We start from the raw sequence: 6,000 nt of genomic DNA, 5'->3' as shown, positions 1-6,000 counted from the left end.
CTGTTCCTGCTCCCCGCACCAAGCCAATGGTGCGCGTCGCCAGCCCGGCCCGGCCCGGCCCGTTCCTGCTCCCCGCACCAAACCTGTGGTGCGCATCGCCAGCCCGGTCCGGCCTGTTCCTGCTCCCCGCACCAAGCTAGTGGTGCGCGTCGCCAGCCCGGTCCCGTTTCACCGGTGCCTGGTCAGGTACCGGTCAGCTGCTCCACACCGGAGCCTGAGCAATCCGCTCCACCGAAGTCCAGTCCAGCTCCAGCCAGTGGGGCTAGACCAGACCAGGGGCACTACGGGGGGGTTAGTAGAGGGTGGTGGTCAAGCCCGGAGCCAGAACCGCCTCCGAGGAGGAATGCCCACCCAGCCCTCCCCTGTTCGGTGATGTTTAGGCGCGGTCGCAGTCCGCGCCTTTAGGGGGGGGGTACTGTCACGCCCTGGCTCTAGGGAGTCTTTTAAGTTGAGCCAGGGTGTGTAGAGTTTATGTTTTGTGCTCATTGTGTCTAGTCTAGTTTTTGTATATCTATGTTGGCCAGAGTGGTTCTCAATCAGAGGCAACGAGTATCAGCTGTTGCTGGTTGTCTCTGATTGGGAACCATATTTAGTCAGGTGGTTTTCCCACAGTGTTTGTGGGATCTTGTTCCTGTGTAGGTTTGTGTTTTGCACCTTTGGACGTCACGTATCGATGTTGTTCGTGTATCATTTAATAAATAAGTATGTTCACCTTCCACGCTGCGCCTTGGTCCTCTATATCCGACGATCGTGACAATCCTATGTTTAACTCCTCTAGACAATTCAATACTTTCTGAGAAGTAACCATTATTTATTATTTTACATTTGGGGTTGCTATACATACTGTAACAATAATCCATTGTACGAGAGATTCCCCAAAATTAAAATAGTCCAAGCATTTATACAGTTGAAGTCGGAAGTTTACATACACTTAGGTTGGAGTCATTAAAACTAGTTTTTCAACCACTCCACACATTTATTTTTAACAAACTATAGTTTTGGCAAGTCGGTTAGGACATCTACTTTGTGCATGACACAAGTAATTTTTCCAACAATTGTTTACAGACAGATTATTTCACTTATAATTCACTATTTCAAGGCCTACCTTCAAACTCTGTGCCTCCTTGCTTGACATCATGGGAAAATCAAAAGAAATCAGCCAAGACCTCAGAGAAATAATTGTAGACCTCCACAAGTCTGGTTCATCCTTGGGAGCAATTTCCAAACGCCTGAAGATACCACGTTCATCTGTACAAACAATAGTACGCAAGTATAAATACCATGGGACCACGCAGCCGTCATACTGCTCAGGAAGGAGACGCGTTCTTTCTCCTAGAAATGAACGTAATTTGGTGCGAAAAGTGCAAATCAATCCCAGAACAACAGCAAAGGACCTTGTGAAGATGCTGGAGGAAACAGGTAAAAAAGCATCTATATCCACAGTAAAACGAGTCCTATAACGACATAACCTGAAAGGCCGCTCAGCAAGGAAGAAGCCACTGCTCCAAAACCGCCATAAAAAAGCCAGACTATGGTTTGCAACTGCACATGGGGACAAATATCGTACTTTTTGGAGAAATGTCCTCTGGTCTGATTAAACAAAAATAGAACTGTTTGGCCATAATGACCATCGTTATGTTTGGAGGAAAAAGGGGGTTGCTTGCAAGCCGAAGAACACCATCCCAACCGTGAAGCACGGGGGTGGCAGCATCATGCTGTGGGGGTGCTTTGCTGCAGGAGGGACTGGTGCACTTCACAAAATAGATGGCATCATGAGGAAGGAAAATTATGTGGATATATTGAAGCAACATCTCAAGACATCAGTCAGGAAGTTAAAGTTTGGTCGCAAATGGCTCTTCCAAATGGACAATGACCCCAAGCATACTTCCAAAGTTGCGGCAAAATGGCTTAAGGACATCAAAGTCAAGGTATGGGAATGGCCATCACAAAGCCCGGACCTCAATCCTATAGAATATTTGTGGGCAGAACTGAAAAAGCGTGTGCGAGCAAGGAGGCCTACAAACCTGAGTCAGTTACACCAGCTCTGTCAGGAGGAATGGGCCAAAATTCACCCAACTTATTGTGGGAAGCTTGTGGAAGGCTACCCGAAACGTTTGACCCAATTTAAACAATTTAAAGGCAATGCTACCAAATACTAATTGAGTGTATGTAAACTTCTGACCCACTGGGAATGTGATGAAAGAAATAAAAGCTGAAATAAATCATTCTCTCTACTATTATTCTGACATTTCACATTCTTAAAATAAAGTGGTGATCCTAACTGACCTAAGACAGGGCATTTTTACTAGGATTAAATGTCAGGAATTGTGAAAAACTGAGTTTAAATGTATTTGGCTAAGGTGTATGTAAACTTCCGACTTCAACTGCATATAAATTCTAGTTGAACTTTATCAAAAGCCTTTTCGAAGTCTGCTATGAAGACCAGGCCTGGTTTCTTTGATGTTTCATAGTGTTCTACTGTTACAATGTATTGTCCATGTAAAAGCTTGTCTGATCAGGATGAATAATATCCGGTAAAACCTTTTTAATTCTTAACCGGCCTTGTAAGTGTTAACCTGTTTAAAAGTCTTACTCAATTCGAATTCGGAGAGCAAGATCACACAGTCATCCGGAACAACAGAAGCTTTCCTGAATGACTCAGTGTTGTTTTCCTCAAAGCGGGCATAAAAGGCATTTAGCTCGTTTGGGAGTTCTGAGTCAATGGGCAACTCACAGCTGGGTTTCCTTTTGTAATCCGTTATCGTCTGCAAGCCCTGTCACATCCAATGAGCGTCAGAGCCGGAGTAATAGGATTCCACTTTCCTCCTATATTGTCCTTTTTCGTGTTTGATGGCTAATCAGAGGTCGTAGCGGGATTTCTTGTATGCGTTGATGTCCGTTTCCCATTCCTTGTAAGCGGTAGCTCTAACCTTTAGCCCAGCACAGATACTGCCTATAATCCATGGTTTTTGGTTTGGATATGTTCGTATGGTCACTGTGGGGACGACATCATCTATGCACTTATTGTTGAAGCCTGTGACTAATGTGGTAAACTCCTCAATGCTATCGGATGAATTCCGGAACATATCCTAATCTATACAAGCAAAACAGTCTTGTAGCCTCGTGTCTGCTTCATCGGACCACTTCTGTACTGAACACGTCACTGGTACTTCCTGTTTAAGCTTTTGTTTCTAAACAGGATGCAGGAGGATGGAGTCGTGGTCTGATTTGCTGAAGGGAGGGCGAGGGAGGGCCTTGTATGCTTTTCTATGGGTAGAATAAAAGTCCATCGTTTTTATTGCCCCTTGTGGCATAGGAGACGTGTTGGTAGAAGTGAGGTAGAACCTTTTTTAGTCTGGCCGTGTTAAAGTCTCCACCCATAAGAAACGCCGCCTCTGGGTGTGAGGTTTCTTGTTTGTTTACAGCAAGTGATGTTGGCTTGTGGTGGGATGTAGACAGCCATGATAATTACAGATGAGAACTCTCTTGGTAGATAAAAAGCTCTGCAGCTTACCATGAGGTATTCTATGTCAGGTGAGCAAACACTCAAGATTTCCTTCACACTGGATGCAGGGAACCAGTTGTTTTTTATGAAGAAGCACACCGCTCCCCCTTTGGACTTGCCCGCGGCCGCCATCCAATCGTGACGTTGCATGGAGAAACCACTGAGTTGTATATCCATAGATTCAGTCAGCCAAGTTTCTGCAAAGCATAGAATATTGCAGCTTTTCAAGTCTCTTTGACAGGAGACTCTCAAACGAATCTCATCCATCTTATTCTCGAGTGACTGGATATTTGCACATTAAAATGCAGTAACCCATGGGGAGGGGGTCACACTCGGACAATCAGAGAGGGGGCATATTATTGTGACCCTGGTGGCACAAAATAATCAAAGGTCTGACTGCACGGAGACGCTTTGGAAAAATGGTTACAACGGGGGACCAGTGTTTGTGTCTCAGGGGAAGAGGGTGGATCTGATCTCCATCACCTAGGACTTGACATAGATTAATCAAATCTCACATTGTTGTCAATTTTTGCTCAATCTTGCATGCTTTCTCAAACAGCTGTAACTGTATATGCATTCGTAAATCAGGTCCTTTCTTGAATTGGGCTCTGGGATGTAACAACCGTTGAGCATCTGATCTTATGGTTGATTGTGGAGGAAAGGGGTTGAGTGTGTTAGAGTATGTGCGTGTGTGTGTGTTTATCCCACATCTGTTGCAAGGGGGTAAGGATGTTAGGGAGAATATAGGATGAACCACAATAATTGTTTGCTAAAATAATAATTGCTTGACAAAAATGTAATGTAATACAATGGAAATCCGGGTTATAGGTAACAATCCTACGCATGAACTGCCAACATTATAACGCATATTAATTGATAATGATGGAAATTAAGATATGCAAGATATTTGAATAGATATATATTTTTTAATAGCAAATGCAAATCAATTTATAACATTTTTAACGTGTTTTTCTGGATTTTTTTGTTGTTATTCTGTCTCTCACTGTTCAAATAAACCTACCATTAAATTTATAGACTGATCATGTCTTTGTCAGTGGGCAAACGTACAAAATCAGCAGGGGATCAAATACTTTTTTCTCTCACTGTATAATGAAACATAGATTTGAAACTTGTGTCTCATTATGGTATGTGGTGAAATAAGTATAGCCAGTTATAATTGTAATGGCTTAGCAGATAATAACAAAAGAATAACAATATTTACATGGCTCAAAGAGGAATATAATATCTATTGTTTACACGAAACTCATTCAACAATTCTAGATGAAGTTGCGTGGAAAAAGGAATGGGGGGGCGAAATATACTTCTCCCATGGGCAAAGAAACTCAAAAGGGGTGATGATATTAATTAACAGTAATTTCGATCCGAATGTACAAATTGTCCAAACAGATCCGCAAGGTAGATGGATTATTTTAAATATGTTATTGGACCATAAACAGATATGGCTCATTAACCTTTACGGACCAAATAATGATGATCCACACTTCTTTGACAATATATATAATAAATGATCAACCCTGCAAGCAATACAAGACTCTATTATTATGGTGGGAGATTATAATACCGTTTTAATTAGCTCAATGGACCGTAAAGGAAATCACACTACAAACTCTCACCCTCATGCTCTTAAGGAAATCGTGTATGTCATGGATGCATTAGAGCTAGTAGATACATGGAGGCTTAAATATCCTGATCTAGTGAGATATACATGGCGGAGACTCAATCAAGCTAGTCGTCTTGACTTCTTTCTCATGTCATTCTCGTTGGCACCAAAAGTTTAAAAAGTGTTGATAGGGGACAGAATGCAGTCGGACCATCATATAATTGGAATATACATTACTCTCACTGAATTTCCACGTGGGCGAGGATATTGGAAATGTTATCAAAGCCTATTGGATGATAACTTGTTTTTAACTAGGACAGAGGAATTTATAACTGTTTTTTTCCGACATAACATAGATTGAGCAAATCCCCTTATTGTATGGGACACTTTTAAATGTGACTTTAGAGGCCATGCAATTCAGCACTTATCTTCAAAACAAAAGCAATTTAGGTCAAAAGAGTCCATACTAACAAAGGAAATAGGTCTAACAGAACAGATAGATAGCAATAAAAACTGTAACAGAGGTTCAGAATAAATTAGAAAAAGAAATGAAGAAACTTATTCAAGAAAGATCAAGTGTAATATATTATAAAAATAAAGCAAACTGGATTGAATATGGGGAAAAATGCACCAAATCATTTTTTAATCTTCAACAAACAAATGCTACCAAAAATAATTTACTGAAACTGGTTACAAATGATGGAGTCACCCATGATTCACCAAATTATATTTTGAAGGAGGAAGCAAAGTACTTTAATCATATGTTTTCGTTTCAGTCGCCTCCATCTCCTCTAACTGAAGCTAATTGTAGAGATTTATTTTCTATTGATAATGTAAAATTAACAGCCATACAGAAAGACTCATGTGAAGGTGA

The sequence above is a fragment of the Coregonus clupeaformis genome, unplaced genomic scaffold (assembly GCF_020615455.1).
Source record: "Coregonus clupeaformis isolate EN_2021a unplaced genomic scaffold, ASM2061545v1 scaf0220, whole genome shotgun sequence".
NCBI lineage: Eukaryota > Metazoa > Chordata > Actinopteri > Salmoniformes > Salmonidae > Coregonus > Coregonus clupeaformis.
The sequence above is the reverse complement of the archived record's forward strand: the minus strand, read 5'-3'. Positions refer to the sequence as shown.